The sequence below is a fragment of the Manihot esculenta genome, chromosome 3, assembly GCF_001659605.2.
Source record: "Manihot esculenta cultivar AM560-2 chromosome 3, M.esculenta_v8, whole genome shotgun sequence".
Classification (NCBI taxonomy): domain Eukaryota; kingdom Viridiplantae; phylum Streptophyta; class Magnoliopsida; order Malpighiales; family Euphorbiaceae; genus Manihot; species Manihot esculenta.
Genome location: NC_035163.2, coordinates 24,793,389 through 24,817,211, shown reverse-complemented (window position 1 = coordinate 24,817,211; position 23,823 = coordinate 24,793,389).

Genomic DNA, 23,823 nt, shown 5'->3' with positions numbered 1-23,823 from the left:
TGTGCCACTTCTTTCTTCATCGTTGGCCACAAATAAACTTTCTTCAAATCTTGATACATCTTGGTGGCTCCGGGGTGAACGCTGTATCTTGCATTATGAGCCTCTCTCATAATGTCTCCTTTTAGCCCTATGTCATCTGGTACACACAAACGACTCCCATAGCGGAGGATCCCCTTACTGTCAAATCTAAACTCACTGTCTTTGCCTGACTGAACAGTCCTGGCAATCTTCACTAACTCGGGGTCCTCATGATGTTTCTGAGCCACCTGCTCTAGAAACACAGGTGTCACTCTCATCTGGGCCACTAAAGCACCTGTACCAGACAACTCCAACTGTAGACCTTCATCAATGAGCTTGTAAAACTCCTTCACCACTGGTCTCCTCTCTGCCGTGATGTGGGATAGACTGCCTAGTGACTTCCGGCTTAGGGCGTCTGCCACGACATTCGCCTTACCCGGATGATACTGAATCTTACAATCATAGTCACTCAGCAGCTCTACCCATCTCCTCTGTCTCAAATTCAAATCTCTTTGACTCAGGATGTACTGCAGGCTTTTATGATCTGTAAAGATCTCACATTTTACCCCATAGAGGTAGTGCCTCCACATCTTGAGTGCAAAGATTACTGCTGCCATCTCAAGGTCATGTGTGGGGTAATTCAACTCATGCTTCTTTAGCTGCCTAGAAGCATAAGCAATCACCCTCTCATTCTGCATTAGTACACAATCCAGTCCCACACGGGACGCATCACAAAAGACTGTAAAGTCCTCCTCACTAGATGGCAGAGCTAAAACTGGTGCCGAAGTCAACCTCTTCTTAAGCTCTTCAAAACTCTCTTCGCACTGGTCGGTCCACACAAACTTCTGATTCTTCCTGGTCAACCTGGTCAGAGGAGCTGCTATTTTCGAGAAGTCCTGAACGAACCTCCTGTAATAACCTGCCAAACCCAAGAAACTCCTGATCTCCGTCACTGAAGTGGGTCTAGGCCAGTTAGCTACAGCTTCCACTTTCTTGGGGTCTACCTCGATCCCATTCTCTGACACTACATGCCCCAAGAACGAAATGCTCCTCAGCCATAACTCACACTTAGAGAATTTGGCATACAAGCCATGTTCCCTCAAGGTCTGCAGAACCAACCTCAGATGATGGGCATGCTCCTCTGCATTCCTGGAATACACCAAGATATCATCTATGAAGACAATAACAAAGTGATCCAGGTATCGACTAAACACTCTATTCATGAGATCCATGAATGCTGCAGGGGCATTGGTTAACCCGAACGGCATTACAAGGAACTCAAAATGCCCATATCTGGTCCTGAAAGCTGTCTTTGGCACATCTTCTTCTCTGATCCTCAACTGATGGTACCCTGATCTCAGATCTATTTTGGAGAAACAACCCGCTCCTGCTAGCTGGTCGAATAGATCGTCGATCCTTGGCAATGGGTACTTATTCTTGGTAGTGACTTTGTTCAACTGCCTGTAGTCGATACAAAGCCTAAGGGATCCATCCTTCTTTCTCACAAACAGAACTGGAGCATCCCAAGGTGAAGTACTCGGTCGGATGAAACCCTTGTCTACCAACTCTTGCAACTGTTCTTTCAATTCCTTCAACTCAGCTGGAGCCATCATGTAGGGAGGGATAGAGATCGGTCGGGTTCCAGGCATCAGTTCTATCTCGAACTCTATCTCCCTAGCAGGTGGTAAACCTGGCAGCTCGTCTGGGAAGATGTCTAGAAACTCCCTAACCACTGGCACCGAGGCGGGCTCTCTAACCTGACTGCTAAGCTCTCTCACATGAGCCAAATACCCCTGACATCCCTTCCTAAGCAACCTACGAGCCTGAAGAGCTGATATCAGACCTCTAGGTGTACCCCTCCTGTCTCCTCTGAAGACAACCTCTGACCCATCCTGACCTCTGAACCTGACTACCTTGTCCCTGCAGTCCAAGGTAGCACCATGGGCAGTTAACCAGTCCATCCCTAGAATGACGTCAAAATCTGTCAAGTCTAGAACCACAAGGTCGGCGGACAAGCATCTTCCCTCAACAAACACAGGACTACACTGGCAGACTGACTCTGCCACTGATGGATCACACTTGGGTCCACTGACCCAGAGAGGACACTCTAACCCAGAAGTCATCAACCCTAACCTCTCAACGGCTCTCGGTGCAATAAAAGAATGAGATGCACCAGGGTCCATCAAGGCATACACATCTGAACAACCAATGACTAAATTACCTGCCACCACGGTGTTAGATGCATCTGCCTCCTGCTGAGTCATTGTGAAGATCCGTGCTGGAGCTGATGGACCTTCACCTCTGAAACCCGCTGAAGAAGAGGCTGCGCCTCTCCCTCTGCCTCTGCCACTGGCCTGCGTCATGGCTGGAGCTGCTGGCTGCGCTACACTACCAGAAGCTGTCTGCTGAGACTGTGCTCCAAAAGCTGCCCTAGGACACTCCCGAGCCATGTGTCCCTCTTGCCCGCATCTGAAACAGGCTGCTGTCCCAGCCCGGCAAACTCCCCTGTGTGGCCTACCACACTTTGCACAAACTGCATTATCCGCGCCAGAGCTTGAGCTACTCCCTAGTCCCAGACTAGACTTGACCTTGTTCCAAAACTTGTTCTTCTTGGGCTTCCTAGTGGTGTTACTCCACTTTTTGCTACCTGAAGCTGCTGCACTAAAAGAAGAAGGGCCTGGGGTCTTAGAACCAGAAGGCTGTGCCACAGACTGTCTGACTGTTCCCTGAACGATGGCACTGGCCTCCATCTTCCGGGCCATATCCACTATGGCATGGAAGCTCTCCCTATCTGCTGACTGGATCAAGGAGGAATATCTGGAGTGGAGTTTCATGATATACCTCCTTGACCTTTTCTGGTTTGAGTCAAGATTTTGCCCTGCAAATGGCAACAGCTCCAAGAATCTATCTGTGAACTCCTCTACACTCATATCATCGGTCTGCCTCAACTGCTCAAACTCTATCATCTTCAGCTCCCTTGAACTATCTGGGAAAGCCCATCCTGCAAACTCGTTTGCAAATTCTTCCCAAGACATGCTGTCTACTCTGGGGTTCACATAATTCTTGAACCACTCTCGTGCCTTTTTGCACTTAAGAGTGAACCCAGCCATCTGAATGGCTCTACTGTCATCAGCCCCAATCTCATCAGTGATCACCTTAACCCTTTCAAGATACACAAACGGGTCATCCCCTTTTTCATACTGAGGAGCACCCAACTTCATGTAGTCTGTCATCTTGACCTTGCTCCACTGGCTGAGCTAGGTCTAGGAGGTTGAGTAACTGGGGCTGCTGGTTCTGTAGGTGGTGGAGGTGGTGCAACATTTTCTGAGGTAGGGTTTGGATAGTAAGGTGGGGGTGGATACATTGGGTACTGTGAATATGGTGGGTAGTAGGGTGGGTATGGCATCTGTGTGGGATAAGGGGTGAAACTAGGGTAATCCGATGTACCTCCCATCGAATACCCGGGGTTTTGTGAGAAATGTGGGTAGTGGGGTGGCTGAACAAATCCCGAGGCCTGAGTGCCTCCTTGGGACTCTCCCATTCCCTCTTCTGACATGCTAACTCCCAGACTGCCATCCCTCCTCTGCTCTACATCCATATCATCCCCCATGTCTTCTGACCTTCCTCCCTGAACTGTTCCCCTTACTGATCTCCTCCTACCCAGATCCAGAGACCTTCTAGGGTCCCTTACTGCTCTGTCCCTGTTGGACCTGCTTGACATTGCCCTAGGCAATGTAGGAGGACGGGCGCTCATGCCCTCATCCTCAGGTGGCACTCCAGTCAATTGTGCAGATCGACGAGTTCCTCTCATCCTATTTTCTGAAAAACAGTGCACATAACAAGCAAACATTAGCATCATATGGTTCATGTGGGCACACATGAACCCTCATCACATACATCACATAGTATTAATGCACATGCATATAATCATGGCATTTCACATCATAAAACAAGACAGGACTCCACATCCTATCCTAGTGGACATGATCTTCCTATTGTGCTTCACCTTCTATAACATCTATGAGCCCGACACTCTAGGTCCGACCATATGAACCTAGGGCTCTGATACAATTCTGTAACGACCCGAAAATCGGACCGCTACTAGCGCTAGGATCCAGATCGGCTTAAGGCCGCCGGGACCCGTAGCAAGCCTGACATGTAACCTGTAAACCTATTTAATCCCATACATGATCAACAACATACATAAAAATTAAAACTTTTCTTTCATACATTCTATCATATGCCAAACTCAACCTGTGCATGCACTGAACATAATCATCATCATAAACTTGACCCCTCTATGGGATCTCATCAATGCCCCCAATGGGTGGCATAACATGTGTTGGGTTGGCTAACATAGTCATCAATAAACATTAAGATCATGTATCAATAAGGGATTACAACATCTATAGGGTCAAGCACAACTTCTAATCCTCAATATCGTTATACATAACATAACTATTCAGTTATACATCATCTTACAATTTATCATGTCCACTTTCTAACTATTACAAAACTTTACTCTTCTTGACTTCTCTGTCTAGCCCGTACCTGCAGTCCTGGGGGATTAGGGAAAAGGGGTGAGCTACTAGAGCCCAGTGAGTAGAATAATAGAAAACAATATTTAAAATCTCATGCCATCATGTAATGCAACACATCACAGCAAATCACATCTCGGATGGTATTGTCACCAATAGTCCTCTACATTCCAAAGTGCCGGGACGTAGAATGGGTACAACCGGTCTTTCTCTTAACATAACATATCATACATACCAATGTGCCAGGGACGTAGAATGGGTACAACCTGGACTTCCATACCATATCATGCCATAGCATCATCATACCATATGAGGACTAAAGGATCATCCAATAACCAATCCACATCAACATCATAAATGCAATGCAACATATTCGTGAATTCTAATGCAAACAACCTAATTCATCACATGGCATTCATGATGCATGAACATGCTCAACTGTATAATTCATTTGCTTTGAAAACATAAAGGTTTATTCTACTCACCTCTGGCTGAAGCTCTACTGACTCAGAAGCAGCTGAACTCACTGCTGGGGTCCTCGATTCCTCGGGTCCGAACCTACACAGGTGGACTCAAATGAGGGACCAAACAACTAGAACATAACTCTAAAAACATCCCCCAAAAACCCCCTAAAACACCTCAAACAAACATGTAAAAACATGCAAAGGAAGGCTGAACAGGGCAGGTTCGGCGGCACCTTCGGCGGCCGAAAGTCCCTCTAGAGCCGAAACCCAGGCAGGTTCGGCGGCACCTTCGGCGGCCTAAAGTCCCAGACAGAGACGAAAGTCTCTTTTCGGGGGCAACTTCGGCAGCCGAAAGGCCTGCCTCCCCAGCCATGTTCGGCGGCCGAAAGTTCCTTCGGCTGCCGAACCTGGTTTCTGCCAAAGGGCAGAAACTTGGCTCCTTTATGCACATTTGCCTCCCAAAACTTTCAACATGCAAATAACTCATTCAAATCATGCAAATATACATACATTGGCTCCTAGGGGCTTCAAACTAACTTAAACCCCAACTACAACACACAACAACAACACATTGCTCAAAAACACAACATAAACTCAAAAACCTAACTATGAGCTAAACATGCATTCTACCCCATAGATCTTGCATAAAACTTACTTTAAACATGAAATGAGCTTAAGATCGGCTCTTACCTCTTGAAGATCGAGAGAGAGACGTCCTAAACTCGGAGGTGGGAGAGATTTGAGTCCTTGAACCTCAAAGCTCCAAAACTTGCTCAAAACTTGAAAATCTTCAAAACAAGATGAAAACTTGTGAAAATCATGAAAGATTTGAAGGAAAGAACTAAAGGATGGTGAGGGATGGCGGAAAGGCTCACCTTGGCCGAAAATGGGGAAAAAGCTCACCCGTTTTCGGCTAAGGGACCCTTTTATAATGGCTGGCCAGGCCACGTTCGGGGGCCGAATGTGCCTCCGCATGCATGCCATGTTCAGCGGCCGAACTTGAGGTTCGGCGGCCGAACCTGGACTTCCCTCACTTATGCCTTCGGGGGCCTAAGGCACACCCGAAATGCATACATGTTCGGCGGCCGAACTTTGAGTTTTGGCGGCCGAACCTGAGTTTCCTCCAGGGTGTTTCTATTCAAAAACTCATTTCCTCTTTACTTAAAATCATCAAAAACATTAAAACATTTCATGAAAACATGGTTCTACCCCTTCTAGAGGTCTCCGACATCCGAGATTCCACCGGACGGTAGGAATTCCGATACCGGAGTCTAGCCGAGTATTACAATAGCAGATTTGTTCGACCAATTGGGTCAGAAAAAGTTTTTTACCAAGTTGGATCTTCGATCAGGGTATCATCAGGTTCGGATTAAAGAGGGGGACGAGCTCAAAACAACATGTGTGACACGGTATGGTGCTTTTGAGTTTCTAGTTATGCCTTTTGGACTAACAAATGCCCCTGCTACTTTTTGCACTTTGATGAACCAGGTTTTTCATGAATATCTCGACAAATTTGTGATGGTCTATCTTGACGATATTGTGGTATATAGCTCTTCACTGAAAGAACACAGGGAACATCTTAGTTTAGTATTCGAGAAATTAAGGGAGAATAATCTCTTCGTCAAGAAAGAGAAATGTGCGTTTGCTCAAACCAGAATCAAGTTCTTGGGTCATGTGATCGAGCAGGGAAAAATAAGCATGGATCAGGGTAAAGTAAAAGCCATTCAAGATTGGAAGGTACCCAGAGGTGTTGCAGAGTTGAGATCCTTCTTGGGATTGGCAAACTATTACAGGCGATTTATGAGGGCATATTCTCAAAAGTTGTGTCCCCTCATAGAGCTCCTAAAGAAGGGAAACAAGTGGCAGTGGACGGACGAGTGCCAAACAGCTTTTGATGATGTGAAGAACACGATGATGGCTGAACCAGTATTAGCTCTATCCGACATGAGTAAACCTTTTGAGGTGCAGACAGATGCTTCCAACATGGCACTAGGAGGAGTACTCATGCAAGAAGGACATCCGATAGCATTTGAGAGCCGAAAGTTGAAGGAAGCGGAAGTTCGATATACAGCCCAAGAGAAGGAGTTGTTAGCAGTGATTCATTGTCTAAGAACGTGGAGACATTACTTATTGGGGTCGAAGTTTGTGGTCAAGACAGACAACACGGGTGTCAACCATTTCTTTTCTTAGCCGAGACTAACACCTAAGCAAGCAAAGTGGCACGAATGTTTATCTGAGTTTGATTTCCAGTTTGTGTACAACCCAGGAAGTTCTAATAGGGTGGCCGATACTTTAAGCAGAAAACTTGAGATAGCAACTCTGAAGTGGATAGCTCATTTGTCGCAGAGCGTAGCAGGGACAACGTTGAAAGAAAGGATTCAGGAAGACTTACAAAAGGATCCCCAAGCCATGGCCTTGAGGAAACTAATAGACAATGGCAAAACAAGGCAATTTTGGTTAGAAGCGGACTTGATCATGACAAGAGGGAACAAAATCTATGTTCCCAAAGCAGGGGGACTTAGACGCTTGTTATTAAAGGAATGTCATGACACTAGGTGGGCTGGCTGTAACGACCCGGAAATCCGACCCGTTACCGGCGCTAGGATCCAGATCGGCTTAAGGCCGCCGGGACCCGTAGCAAGCCAAACATACCTCCTGTAACCTGTAATATCCCATACATGATCAACATACATAAAGCTGTAAACCCTTTTTTTTTTTTTTCTTTCTTTTTCCAAGCTTAACCTGAACATGTGCACATCAATAACATAACCACCACTGGAGTCCTCATCAAATGCTCCAATGGGGTATTTCATTATTCGATAAGCTTGGACTATCAAATACATCATAAAAACATTTCTATAGATCATGTACCAAGGGGATAACCATAAACATAGGGTCAAGCACATACTAATCCTCAATCATCATTATCATTACATATCATAACTATACATTACTCATTACATCATATTCATGTCCACTATTATCTATTACAACATACAAGGCTTGACTTCACTCTAGCCGACTTCTTGATCTATCCTGTACCTGCAACTCTGGGGATAAAGGGAGTGGGGTGAGCTACTAGAGCCCAGTGAGCAGAAACTAAAAACATTTGTTTTAATTCCTCCATTTTTAGGTATATTATTATTCATTTTATTATTATTATTATTATTATTATCATTATCATTTAACTTTTTCTTTCTTTTCTTATTCATGCTTTCATGTATGCGCCATAACACAAACATTTCACAACAAGGATGAACTTGTCACCATTTAGCCCCAATCTTTCTTACTCATACATGCCGGGGGCGTAGAGCCGTAGCAGGCACACCCGGACTTCCATAATCTGTCATAGTGCCAGGGGCGTAGAGCCGTAGCAGGCACACCTGGACTCACATAGGCTTTCATGACATACAAGGGCTAATGGATCATTCAACATTCATCCACATCAACAACAAAGTATGCAATGCAACATATTCGTGAATTCTAATGCATACAACCTAATATTGCATAGCATAATGATGCATGGGCAATGCTTTATGATTCATTCATTTATTCCTTTACTTTAAAGCTTAAGGGGTTGTTCCACTCACCTGGTGACTGAAGCTTTAACAACGAACTCTGAACGACTATCTCACAATCGGGGGTCTCGGTTCCTCGGGTCCGAACCTACACAGGTGGACTCAAATGAGGCACCAAACATACATGAACATGACTCCAAAAAAACTCCCCAAAGACCCCCTAAAACATCCTGAAAACATCACATGACAACATGCAAGAAATGGCTGAACAGGGCACTTTCGGCGGCAGGTTCGGCGGCCGAAAGTCCCTCTGCAGCCGAAAGTCATGCAGGTTCGGCGGCACTTTCGGCGGCCGAACCTCCCAGACAGAGACGAAACTTGAGTTTCGGGGGCAGGCTTCGGCAGCCGAAACTGCCTCCACAAGGGGGTTCGGCGGCCGAAAGTCGCTTCGGCGGCCGAACCTGAGTTTCTGCCGAAGGGCAGAAACTTGGTTCCCTTGTGTCCACAGCCTCCAAAACACCTCAAAACATGCATAAACTTGTTTCTACACATGCATACACATCATACATCACACCTAGGGGTCTCAAACTATAACATACCCCATCTACAACACTTCAAACACACAAACATCAACATACATTGTTCATCAAAGCATACACTATACCCATAAACATACACATAACCTAAACATGCATTCTACCCCATCAACTTGCATAAAACTTTCATAAAACATAAAAGAAGCATAGATCGAAGCTTACCTCTTGAAGATCTAGAGGAAGAACAACCCTAGCTCGGAAAATGGAGGGATTTAGCTCCAAGACTTCCAAGCTCCAAACTTGCTTAAAAACACTCAAAAACTTTTGTGGAACCTTAAAACTCAAAGAAAATGGTGGGGATTGAAGGAAAACACAAGATTTGGGAAAGGGAGGTCGGAAGCTCGCTGAGGTCGAAAATGGGAGAAAACTCTCCCATTTCGGCTAAGTGCCCTTTTATAGGTGGCTGGCCAGGCCACGTTCGGGGGCCGAAAGTGCCTCCGCATGCATGCAAGGTTCGGCGGCCGAACTTGGAGTTCGGCGACCGAACCTGCATTTCCCTTACTCAAAACTTTCGGGCGCCTAAAGTCCCTCCGAAAGCATGCATGTTCGGCGGCCGAACTTGACTTTCGGCGGCCGAACCTGGGTTTTCCTCCAAAGACTTTTCATGCAAAAACTCATTTAATTTCTTACTTAAAAACATGAAATACATGAAAACATTTCATAAAATCATAGTTTTGCCCTTCTAGAGGTTTCCGACATCCGAGGTCCCACCGGACGGTAGGGATTCCGATACCGGAGTCTAGCCGGGTATTACATTCTCCCCCCCTTAAGAACATTCGTCCCCGAATGTTCCTCAACTAACATACAAAGCATGGCATCAATCATAACATACAACATAGCATACAATATATCATACATGCAACACATAGAACAACTAACACTCACCTCAAAACAGATGGGGGTATTGCTGGAGCATGGACTCCCGTGTCTCCCAGGTGCATTCTTCAATATTGTGGTGGTTCCAAAGGACTTTCACCATCGGGATTTCCTTGTTCCTCAGCTTTCTGATCTGAGTGTCTAGGATCCGCACTGGCTGTTCTACATAGGTGAGATCCTCTTGGATCTCTACATCAGGCTCACTAAGAACCTTGCTCGGATCTGACACGTACTTCCGTAACAGAGAAACATGGAAAACCGGATGGATTCTCTCCATCGAAGCAGGTAAGTCTAGCCTGTACGACACATTACCGACCCTCTGAAGCACCTCGAAAGGACCGATGTACCGTGGAGCTAACTTACCCTTCTTCCCGAACCGAACTACTCCTTTCATAGGAGACACCTTGAGCAAAACCAAATCCCCCTCCTGAAACTCTAGCTGTCTTCTGCGGATATCTGCATAACTCTTTTGCCGACTAGCAGCAGTCCTGATCCTCTCTCTGATTATGGGTACCACCCTGCTGGTAAGCTCTACTAACTCCGGACCCGCAAGAGTCCTCTCTCCTACTTCCTCCCAGCAGATAGGTGATCTGCACTTCCTCCCATACAAAGCTTCATATGGAGCCATCCCTATGCTAGCATGATAGCTGTTATTGTAGGCAAACTCCACCAAAGGTAGATGCTGCCTCCAAGAACCGCCAAAATCTAGCACACACATTCTGAGCATATCCTCTATTGTCTGGATGGTCCTTTCTGACTGTCCGTCTGTCTGTGGGTGGAAGGCAGTACTGAAGTCTAATCTGGTACCCATAGCATTCTGCAGACTCCGCCAAAACCTGGAAGTGAACTGGGGCCCTCTATCTGACACTATAGATACCGGGACCCCATGCAGTCTGACAATCTCATCTACGTACACCTGCGCCAACTTGTCCACAGAGTAACCACTCCTGACAGGGATGAAGTGAGCAGATTTGGTGAGTCTGTCCACAATCACCCATATGGAGTCCAATCTGTTGGGCGTCGCCGGTAACCCCACTACGAAGTCCATAGCTATGTTCTCCCATTTCCATTCTGGAATAGGTAGCGGGTTAAGCGTTCCAGCCGGCTTCTGATGCTCTAGTTTCACCCTCTGACACACATCGCAGGCTGACACGAACAGTGCCACGTCCTTCTTCATAGCTGGCCACCAATACACTCTCTTCAGATCCTGATACATCTTGGTGGCTCCAGGGTGAACACTATACCTGGTATTATGGGCTTCCCCCATAATATCTCCCTTTAGACCAATGTCATCTGGCACACATAATCTGTTCCCGTAGCGGAGGATCCCCTTATCATCAAACTTGAACTCATTACTCTGGCCTGACTGAACCGTTCTGGCTATCCTGACCAACTCTGGGTCCTCATGCTGTTTCTGAGCTACCTGCTCTAGAAACACGGGTGTCACTCTCATCTGAGCCACTAAGGCACCTGTGCCAGACAACTCCAACTGTAATCCCTCACTCATAAGTCTGTGGAACTCCTTCACCACCGGCCTCCTCTCTGCTGAAATGTGGGATAGACTGCCGAGTGATTTCCGGCTTAGGGCGTCTGCCACAACATTCGCCTTACCCGGATGGTACTGAATCTTGCAATCATAGTCACTCAACAGCTCTACCCATCTCCTCTGCCTCATGTTCAGTTCTCTCTGACTCAAGATGTACTGCAGGCTCTTATGATCAGTGAAGATCTCACACTTTACCCCATAAAGGTAATGCCTCCACATCTTGAGTGCAAAGATCACTGCTGCCATCTCTAGGTCATGTGTGGGGTAATTCAGCTCATGCTTCTTCAGCTGCCTAGAAGCATAAGCGATCACCCTCTCATTCTGCATTAGCACACAACCCAGTCCCACACGGGACGCATCACAATATACTGAGAAGTCATCATCACTTTTTGGCAGAGCTAACACCGGTGCTGAAGTCAACCTCCTCTTAAGCTCCTCAAAGCTTTCCTCACACTGATCGGTCCATATGAACTTCTGATTCTTCTTTGTCAATTTGGTCATAGGAGCAGCAATCTTTGAGAAGTCCTGAACGAACCTCCTGTAGTAACCTGCTAAACCCAGAAAACTCTTGATCTCGGTCACTGTGGTGGGTCTAGGCCAGTTAGCTACAGCCTCTACCTTCTTGGGGTCTACTTCAATACCCTGTTCTGACACAATGTGCCCCAAGAATGATATGCTCCTAAGCCAAAACTCACACTTGGAGAACTTGGCATACAAGCCATGCTCTCTCAAGGTCTGCAAAACTGTCCTCAGGTGATGGGCATGCTCCTCTGCATTCCGGGAATACACTAAGATATCATCTATGAAGACAATAACGAAGTGATCCAGATACTGACTGAATACTCTGTTCATGAGGTCCATGAATGCTGCAGGGGCGTTGGTCAGCCCAAACGGCATCACAAGGAACTCATAGTGCCCATACCTGGTCCTGCAAGCTGTCTTCGGTATATCTTCATTCCTTATCCTCAACTGATGGTACCCTGATCTCAGATCTATTTTGGAGAAACAACTTGCTCCCGATAGCTGGTCGAATAGATCGTCGATCCTCGGCAAAGGGTACCTGTTCTTGGTAGTGACCTTGTTCAACTGTCTGTAGTCGATACAAAGTCTGAGGGATCCATCCTTCTTCCTCACAAACAAAACCGGAGCACCCCAAGGTGAAGTACTCGGTCGGATGAAACCCTTATCTACCAGCTCTTGCAACTGTTCTTTCAGTTCTTTTAATTCAGCTGGTGCCATCCTGTAGGGAGGGATAGAGATCGGTCTGGTACCAGGCATTAACTCAATCTCGAACTCTATCTCCCTAGCAGGTGGTAACCCTGGCAGCTCGTCTGGGAAAACATCTAAGAACTCACTCACCACAGGCACTGAGGCGGGCTCTCTGACATGACTATCTAACTCTCTCACATGAGCTAGAAACCCCTGACATCCCCTCCTGAGCAACCTACGAGCCTGAAGAGCTGAGATCAGACCTCTAGGTGTACCCCTCTTGTCTCCTCTGAAGACGACCTCTGACCCATCCTGATCTTTGAATCTGACTACCTTGTCTCTACAGTCCAAGGTAGCACCATGGGTCGATAACCAATCCATCCCTAGAATGACGTCAAAATCTGTCAAATCTAGAACCACGAGGTCGGCGGAAAGGCATCTTCCCTCTATGAAAACTGGACTACATTGGCAGACTACCTCTGCCACTGACGGGTCACACTTGGGTCCACTGACCCATAGGGGACACTCTAACCCAGAGACCATCAATCCCACCCTCTCCACGACTCTCGGAGCAACAAAAGAATGAGATGCACCCGGGTCCATTAAGGCATACACATCAGAACAACCAACGATGAGATTACCTGCCACCACGGTGTTGGATGTGCTGGCCTCCTGCTGAGTCATAGTGAAGATCCGTGCCGGAGCTGATGGACCTTCACCTCTGTATCCTGCTGATGAAGAGGCTGACCCTCTCCCCCTGCCTCTGCCACTGGCCTGTGTTGCGGTTGGAGCTACTGGCTGCACCACACTGTCGGAGGCTGTCTGCTGAGACGGTGCTGCAAAGGCTGCCCTAGGACAATCTCGAGCCAAATGACCCGCCTGTCCGCACCTGAAACATGTGTTTGTCCCTGCCAGACATACTCCCTTGTGTGGTCTCCCACATCTCATACATGCTGTAACCTCTGCGCCAGAGCTTGAGCCACTGCCTAAACCCAGACCTGACTTGATCTTGTTCCAGAACTTATTCTTCTTAGATTTTCTGTGGCCTCTGTCCCACTTCTTACTGCCTGCAACTGCTGTACTCAGAGAAGAAGAGTCTAACCTTTCCCCACCTGGGGTCTTGGAACCAGAAGACTGTGCCACTGACTGTTTTACCTTCCCCTCAACGATAGCACTAGCCTCCATTCTCCTAGCCATATCCACTATGGCATGGAAACTCTCCCTCTCTGCTGACTGTACCAAAGAGGAATACCTGGAGTGCAGCCTCATAATATATCTACTTGACTTCTTTTGATCTGTGTCCAAATTCAGCCCAGCATATGGCAGCAACTCCAGGAACCTGTCTGTGTACTCCTCCACACTCATCTGATCAGTTTGCCTCAACTGCTCGAATTCTATCATCTTCTGCTCTCTAGAGCTCTCAGGGAAAGCCCATCCTGCAAACTCATTTGCGAACTCCTCCCAGGACATACTGTCCGCTCTCGGGTTCACATAGTTCTTAAACCAACTACGTGCCTTCTTGCACTCCAGTGTGAACCCAGCCATCTGTATGGCTCTACTATCATCAGCCCCTATCTCATCTGTAATAGTCTTGACCCTGTTCAGATACTCAAATGGGTCATCGCCTGCTCGGTACTGAGGAGCACCCAACTTCATGTAATCGGTCATCTTGACCTTGCTCCCTCCAGATGAGGTAGGTTTGGGTACTTGTGTTTCCGGGACAGTAGGTACTGGTGGTGGTGGAGGTGCAACATCCCCTGGGGTAGGGTTTGCTGTACTGGTATAGGGAGGTGGAGGTGGGTACATGGGGTACTGAGAGTATGGTGGGTAGTAAGGTGGGTATGGCATATGTGGAGGATAAGGGCTAAAACTGGGGTAATCCGATGTACCTCCCATCGAATACCCTGGATGGTGTGAATAGGGTGGGTAGTGATGTGGCTGGACATAACTCGAGGCCTGAGTGCCTCCTTCTGATTCTCCCATGCCCTCCTCCGGCATGCTCACACCAAGATTGCCATCCCTCCTCTGATCTACTTCCATATCCTCAGACATTCCTCCCTGCACTGTTCCTCTTACTGATCCGCTTCTACCCAGATCCAAAGACCTTCTAGGGTCTCTAGCTACTCTGTCTCTGTTGGACCTACTGGACATTGCCCTAGGCAAAGCTGAAGGACGGGCATCAGCGCCCTCGTCCTGAGGTGGCACTCCAGTCAATCGTGCAGATCGACGAGTTCCTCTCATGCTATCCTCTGAAAAACAACACATAGCATAAGCAATCATTAGCATCATATGGTTCATGTGGAAACACATGAACCCTCATCACATATATAGCATCACATCATAGCATTTATGCACATGCATATCATCATGGCATATCATATCATCATATAGACAGGACTCTACATCCTATCCTAGTGGACATGATTTTCCTAGTGTGCTTGACCTTCTAGAACATCTATGAGCCCGACACTCTAGGTCCGACCATATGAACCTAGGGCTCTGATACCACTCTGTAACGACCCGGAAATCCGACCCGTTACCGGCGCTAGGATCCAGATCGGCTTAAGGCCGCCGGGACCCGTAGCAAGCCAAACATACCTCCTGTAACCTGTAATATCCCATACATGATCAACATACATAAAGCTGTAAACCCTTTTTTTTTTTTTTCTTTCTTTTTCCAAGCTTAACCTGAACATGTGCACATCAATAACATAACCACCACTGGAGTCCTCATCAAATGCTCCAATGGGGTATTTCATTATTCGATAAGCTTGGACTATCAAATACATCATAAAAACATTTCTATAGATCATGTACCAAGGGGATAACCATAAACATAGGGTCAAGCACATACTAATCCTCAATCATCATTATCATTACATATCATAACTATACATTACTCATTACATCATATTCATGTCCACTATTATCTATTACAACATACAAGGCTTGACTTCACTCTAGCCGACTTCTTGATCTATCCTGTACCTGCAACTCTGGGGATAAAGGGAGTGGGGTGAGCTACTAGAGCCCAGTGAGCAGAAACTAAAAACATTTGTTTTAATTCCTCCATTTTTAGGTATATTATTATTCATTTTATTATTATTATTATTATTATCATTATCATTTAACTTTTTCTTTCTTTTCTTATTCATGCTTTCATGTATGCGCCATAACACAAACATTTCACAACAAGGATGAACTTGTCACCATTTAGCCCCAATCTTTCTTACTCATACATGCCGGGGGCGTAGAGCCGTAGCAGGCACACCCGGACTTCCATAATCTGTCATAGTGCCAGGGGCGTAGAGCCGTAGCAGGCACACCTGGACTCACATAGGCTTTCATGACATACAAGGGCTAATGGATCATTCAACATTCATCCACATCAACAACAAAGTATGCAATGCAACATATTCGTGAATTCTAATGCATACAACCTAATATTGCATAGCATAATGATGCATGGGCAATGCTTTATGATTCATTCATTTATTCCTTTACTTTAAAGCTTAAGGGGTTGTTCCACTCACCTGGTGACTGAAGCTTTAACAACGAACTCTGAACGACTATCTCACAATCGGGGGTCTCGGTTCCTCGGGTCCGAACCTACACAGGTGGACTCAAATGAGGCACCAAACATACATGAACATGACTCCAAAAAAACTCCCCAAAGACCCCCTAAAACATCCTGAAAACATCACATGACAACATGCAAGAAATGGCTGAACAGGGCACTTTCGGCGGCAGGTTCGGCGGCCGAAAGTCCCTCTGCAGCCGAAAGTCATGCAGGTTCGGCGGTACTTTCGGCGGCCGAACCTCCCAGACAGAGACGAAACTTGAGTTTCGGGGCAGGCTTCGGCAGCCGAAACTGCCTCCACAAGGGGGTTCGGCGGCCGAAAGTCGCTTCGGCGGCCGAACCTGAGTTTCTGCCGAAGGGCAGAAACTTGGTTCCCTTGTGTCCACAGCCTCCAAAACACCTCAAAACATGCATAAACTTGTTTCTACACATGCATACACATCATACATCACACCTAGGGGTCTCAAACTATAACATACCCCATCTACAACACTTCAAACACACAAACATCAACATACATTGTTCATCAAAGCATACACTATACCCATAAACATACACATAACCTAAACATGCATTCTACCCCATCAACTTGCATAAAACTTTCATAAAACATAAAAGAAGCATAGATCGAAGCTTACCTCTTGAAGATCTAGAGGAAGAACAACCCTAGCTCGGAAAATGGAGGGATTTAGCTCCAAGACTTCCAAGCTCCAAACTTGCTTAAAAACACTCAAAAACTTTTGTGGAACCTTAAAACTCAAAGAAAATGGTGGGGATTGAAGGAAAAACACAAGATTTGGGAAAGGGAGGTCGGAAGCTCGCTGAGGTCGAAAATGGGAGAAAACTCTCCCATTTCGGCTAAGTGCCCCTTTTATAGGTGGCTGGCCAGGCCACGTTCGGGGGCCGAAAGTGCCTCCGCATGCATGCAAGGTTCGGCGGCCGAACTTGGAGTTCGGCGACCGAACCTGCATTTCCCTTACTCAAAACTTTCGGGCGCCTAAAGTCCCTCCGAAAGCATGCATGTTCGGCGGCCGAACTTGACTTTCGGCGGCCGAACCTGGGTTTTCCTCCAAAGACTTTTCATGCAAAAACTCATTTAATTTCTTACTTAAAAACATGAAATACATGAAAACATTTCATAAAATCATAGTTTTGCCCTTCTAGAGGTTTCCGACATCCGAGGTCCCACCGGACGGTAGGGATTCCGATACCGGAGTCTAGCCGGGAAACAAGTGGCAGTGGACGGACGAGTGCCAAACAGCTTTTGATGATGTGAAGAACACGATGATGGCTGAACCAGTATTAGCTCTATCCGACATGAGTAAACCTTTTGAGGTGCAGACAGATGCTTCCAACATGGCACTAGGAGGAGTACTCATGCAAGAAGGACATCCGATAGCATTTGAGAGCCGAAAGTTGAAGGAAGCGGAAGTTCGATATACAGCCCAAGAGAAGGAGTTGTTAGCAGTGATTCATTGTCTAAGAACGTGGAGACATTACTTATTGGGGTCGAAGTTTGTGGTCAAGACAGACAACACGGGTGTCAACCATTTCTTTTCTTAGCCGAGACTAACACCTAAGCAAGCAAAGTGGCACGAATGTTTATCTGAGTTTGATTTCCAATTTGTGTACAACCCAGGAAGTTCTAATAGGGTGGCCGATACTTTAAGCAGAAAACTTGAGATAGCAACTCTGAAGTGGATAGCTCATTTGTCGCAGAGCGTAGCAGGGACAACGTTGAAAGAAAGGATTCAGGAAGACTTACAAAAGGATCCCCAAGCCATGGCCTTGAGGAAACTAATAGACAATGGCAAAACAAGGCAATTTTGGTTAGAAGCGGACTTGATCATGACAAGAGGGAACAAAATCTATGTTCCCAAAGCAGGGGGACTTAGACGCTTGTTATTAAAGGAATGTCATGACACTAGGTGGGCTGGCCATTCAGGGTGGCAGCGTACGTTAGCACTTCTGAAGCAGGGGTACTTTTGGCCGAAAATGGTGAATGATGTCCAAGAGTATACAAAAACTTGTTTGGTGTGTCAACAAGATAAGACGGACAAACAGAAACCAGCAGGGTTGTTATAGCCATTACCAGTGCCGAGTAGGCCATGGGAAAGTGTTTCCATTGACTTTATCGCTGAACTCCCACGAGTAGGAGAATTTTATCACATCCTGGTGATTGTCGACAGGTTTTCCAAATATGCCACGTTCGTGCCGGTGTCAAAATATTGCTCGACAGAGGAGATTGCTAAAGTATTTTTCAAGCATGTGGTAAAATACTGGGGAATCCCAAAGAGCATAGTTAGTGACCGTGATGCAAGATTTACAGGGTCATTTTGGTCAGAGCTGTTCAAGCTGTTGGACACCAACCTGGCGATGTTCTCAAGTTATCATCCTCAGACAGACGGACAAACGGAGAGAATTAATGGAATGTTGGAGGAGTACCTGCGGCACTTTATTAGTGCGAGCCAGAAGAATTGGGTTTCCCTCCTTGACGTTGCTCAATTTTGTTTTAATTCTTTACAGAGCTCTACTACTAACAAAAGTCCTTTTGAAATTGTGACAGGTCAACAACCGTTGGCACCCTATAACATAGATGGGTCTTATTCCGGCCGCAATCCGAAAGCATTCCAGTTCAGTAAGGAGTGGAGACAAAATGTCGAGCTTGCCCGCGCTCAGTTAGAGAAAGCTAAGAGTCATATGAATAAATGGGCATATGAGAACTGGCGCCCGCAGGAGTTCACAGTTGGTGACTTGGTGATGGTGAAGCTATTGCCAGAGCAGCTGAGATTCCTCCGCAACCGTGACAAGTGATTAGTCTGGAAGTATGAAGGACCAGTACCAGTAGTCGCCAAGATTGGACCAGCCGCTTATAGGATCGAACCTCCGAAGTGGATGACAGTCCACCCAGTATTTCACGTCAGCAAATTGAAGCCATATAATGCCCAATGAGTCTGATGCAAACCGTAACACAACATCACGACCAGCAGTAACCCGCGCACCACCTGTCAATCAAGGAGTGGAAGAAATCTTAGCGGAACAAGTCGTCAAGTCCACCGAGCGTCCACCACACAAAGAGTACCTTATCAAGTGGAATGGCCTTGGTGATGAAGAAATCAGTTGGGAGAAGGAGTCAAGCCTACAAGCATACGCACACAAGATTGTGGACTTCATTAATACTCAGTCGACTAGGACGTCGACCATTTAAGTGGGGGAGTGTCAGGGTCATAGAGTTTCAGGGACCAAAACTGTAATTTTTTAATATTAGAATTTTCAGGAAACAATAATGGGATAAATTAGTAGAAATTAGTAGTAAAAAAAGAGTCGTGTTAGTTTCTTATAATTTCTTTTTATTTATTTATTAAGGGGGTGTCACCTCAGACATATTGATGTCTCCTCCCACCATAGTTCTACTTGTTCTTAAGGCTCTTTAAGGAGGAGTGACTAATTGGCCACCAGCAAGGGCTGTGCCCGACTGGCCACCAGTAAAGGCTGTGCGCGACTGGCCACCGTAGGCTTGTTGAGTCCCTGAATTGTGTCTTCTCTTCTTGCAGGCGTTCCCCCTGTCTGCAAGTTGGGAATGGATCGTTGACATGATTGTGTAATGACTATTTTGCCCCTGGAATAAAATAAGTAGCTCATTCAATAAATCTCTGTGCTTGGTTGCTTGTTGATATGCTTGTATTGCTATAATTATCCGATCATGATATTTTCATATGATAACTGTGGTTTTCCCCTTTTTTACAAGAATGGGGCAGGAGGTCCTAACCTTTACGTTCATTTGTCCAGGTGAACGCGTATAGAGTTTGGCTGATTTGGCTTGAAAAGAATTCAAACCAAATGCTATATAATTCTAGGCCAGTGTCAAAATCTGAAACCGTGACACCTACGAAAGACACAGATAATATTACAAAGTTAGTGTTTTAACCAAACTGGCTAAAAACTTTTCATCTTAGGCTTATTTTAACCTTAAAATTAAGATTTCTATCTTAAATTTTATGATTAAAATTCTATTTGTTTCTCAAAAAATATTTTTTGATATTTTTAATGTGTATTTTTTTATATTTAGAATATTTAGATAATTTAATTAATAAAAAATATTCTTTTAATAAAAAATCAAGTCATTTTTAAAAAATTACATTTTATTTAAAAAAATAATAAGTCATTTTTTACAATTTAAAATTCTTATTAAAGCCAATTTATATTAATTTATCAATAAATTTTATTTTTTAAAATAAAATAAAATAATAAAATATAAATTATCACATTAAAAATATTTTTTTAAAAAATATTTTTTAAATATAAATTATTTTTCAGAAACAATCATAGTCTAAACCTCCATTTATTTATGAAAAATAATTTATATTTAGAAAATATTTTTTAATGAAATAATTTATTTTTTATTATTTAATTTTAATTTAAAAAAATAAATTTTATTAATAAATTTATATATAAACATCTTAATTAAAATTTTAAAAATGTAAAAAGTAATTTTTTAGTTTTAAAAAAGAAAGTCATTTATCATTTAACTAATAAAATATTTTTTATTAATTAAATTTTTTAAATATCTTAAATATTAAAAAATATATAAAATATTTTTTTATGAAACAAATGGCAAAGGCATGTTGAGTTCTCCTTCATCTCTTTTGATTTATGGTCCGGGGCTCCAGGCCCAACCACCCATCAGGGGAAGCTGGCCCTTGGGCTATGGGGGGCTTGCAAAGGCCGAAATCAAATAGGTGCTGGTCTAGTGCGGGATGAACGTTGCAATCATTTTATAGGTTTATGCTATATGCTTGGATAGAGGGATTTTTTTTTTAACAATAAAAAAATTACATTACAAGGCTGTAATGCATCAAATATTACAAAGATTGTAAAACACACAAGTTATACAAAATTCAGTCACGATATGATTTGAATAACGAAGATAAAGTTTTGCTATAATATTTATTTAAATATTAAATTATTTTAAAATATGCATAAAAGAAAATTGTTTCGGCTGAAAAGAAATCTTTACGAATGCTCTAATTTTTTAAAACGATGAATCTTGAGAACTCTATAGCATATAGAAATTAGTTTCACAAACAAGCGACATTGATTCTACTGCTATCAATATTCTTTTTACTTTTTAGATATTTCACATTAAAATAAATATTTAATTACTTTACAATTAATACGTAAATCAACATAAATACTTTTAATAAAAAAATATATATAATATGATTTAATTTAATATTTTATAAAAGACTCGTTGTATAACTCTTAAAATTATGTTAAAAGTTTATATAAGCGTTTAAATAATATTTAGATCTAAAAAATTTTTAATTTTTTGAACTAGATAAATAATCATATCAACTATTCTAAATTAGTAATATAAACATCTAAAATAAATCACATATTCACATGCTAATAGATATTTATCTTTTGATGTTTTTTTGTAAGTTTATTCACCTTCATTCATTGGATGAAAGAGATTAAAGGATAAAAGTTTAAAATTAAATGGAGATTGCATTAAGTTATCATAGGGCTTAGAGAGGAATTCAATGAAAAAGTAAATTTATAACCGGTGGTCTAAATAATTTTTAAATTTATTTTTATATAAAATAATTAATTTAAATTATTTAAAAATTTTACTATTATATATAATTTTATTTTTTCATAAATCACCGATGTTGGAATGCAATAAAATTCATCTTTATTATCCATTTAATTATTTGCCTCGATCAGGATAATCCATACTAGACATACGAGAAAAAAAAAAATCTTTTAATTAGACGTGCAAAATTTAAGATAAGTAAATATTTTTTTTTATTTTTGACACTTATTTGGGTTTTCGGTATCATAATTTTAAATTTAGAAAAAATATTCTTTTAAGTGGATTAATACAAAAACACCGATCCAAGTCAGTAATAACTTAAGTAAGAGTTTTGCAAAGTTAAAGAAATTGAAGGGCTTGGCATTGTATGTAATAACTTTGAATGTAAAGAGGTCAAAATGAGGGGAAAAAAAATTAAGGACTGATAATCAACTATTGGATTATATTTGCAACAGTTCAGTGATTGTGGTAATGTTTTGTGGAGTGGGTGGCATACATTATATTTTATTTTTTAAAAAAAAGTAAGTAGTAAAAAAAAAGAAAATATTAATTATTTTATTTAGATTTTTGTTATAATGAATACATTATATTTGAAGAATTGAGATCCAGCGGAGTGTTTAGATGCGGACACTTGAATAGCGGTTCGATTCAATGGATTGATCATTAATCCGTAATTGATTTGGCTAGATCTCACCATATTTAATTTTGAGGGAGGAGACCTGCAAAGCAAGATAGAAGAAGACGCTCAGGGGTCCATTGGAGATATCCCGGTGGAAACCCTTTGATACTCAAGTTAGATAAAAAATTATATGAGATTCATTAATATAGAAAAAGAATAAATGATAATAAAGTATTAAAAAAGGGATTTCCAGATAGCATGTATTTTGAGAGTTCTTTTGTGGGTGTATCAGAGAGAGTGTGGTTAACACTCAATGAGTTAGTCCCTGGGAGAGTGAGAGCCCTGAGAGGTTCGGTCAGGGATATTTGTACCCCGATGTCCTGCTTTATATCCCATCAAATTGGATGGTGGCGTGTTATGGCAGGTATGTCAGGTGGCTGGCAGTTGACTAATCAATGTAGAGCCAGTTTGCTCATGTCCTTTGGCAGGTGTGTTAGGCGGATGGGTAGCCTTTCGGCATGCATTTAATATTTCGGAGAGGGTTAGAGGGGTCGATCATAGCGTTGGAGGTTGGTGCCTTGCTCTGGTTTTATCAGATTGTACCCGATTCATCCGATCTATACAAATGTAGGTTCTTTCCGGTCATTGAGGTTGGCTTTTTATATATTCAATTGCCTCATTTATGGTACCAGTCTTGAAGTGGTCAACCGGTTATTCTAGGCATTGAAGAGGTCGGTCAAAGTTTATACTATCTCTAGACCATATGAGATCGTGCTCGGCTTGCTGGGCCTTTACTGAAGTCGGTTCTCTTCATGTCTTTAGACCTGGTCAAATCGTGGACACATATCCTAATCATAAGGGCCTTATATCTAATATGTTATCAGATACCTTTCGCTTCTTCGAGAGTTATTTATGATAGTTGGAGAAGTGAATCGTGTTCAACGCTTTATTGCCAAGTGTGCATCTATTAATTTTCTTTGAGTTACGAAGAGTTGCCATAAGTACACATGACACGCGCGCACGTCCTCCTAGATATGTCTTGATAGCTGTTGTCATTTGGGTCACCAAAACGCAACATTTTAAATGCTTATTAATGCTTGATTTCAAGTATATAAAAATAGGGCTTTGCCTTTACTTTTTCACTTTTGCTGCTCTTGTTGCAATTGCTCGCTAATCTTATAATCATCCTCGTTTCTTCCTTCTTCTTTCAAACTTTTCGAGTTTTAGCTATGCATCCCTCTTTCGATGGCTCCTCTATCATAC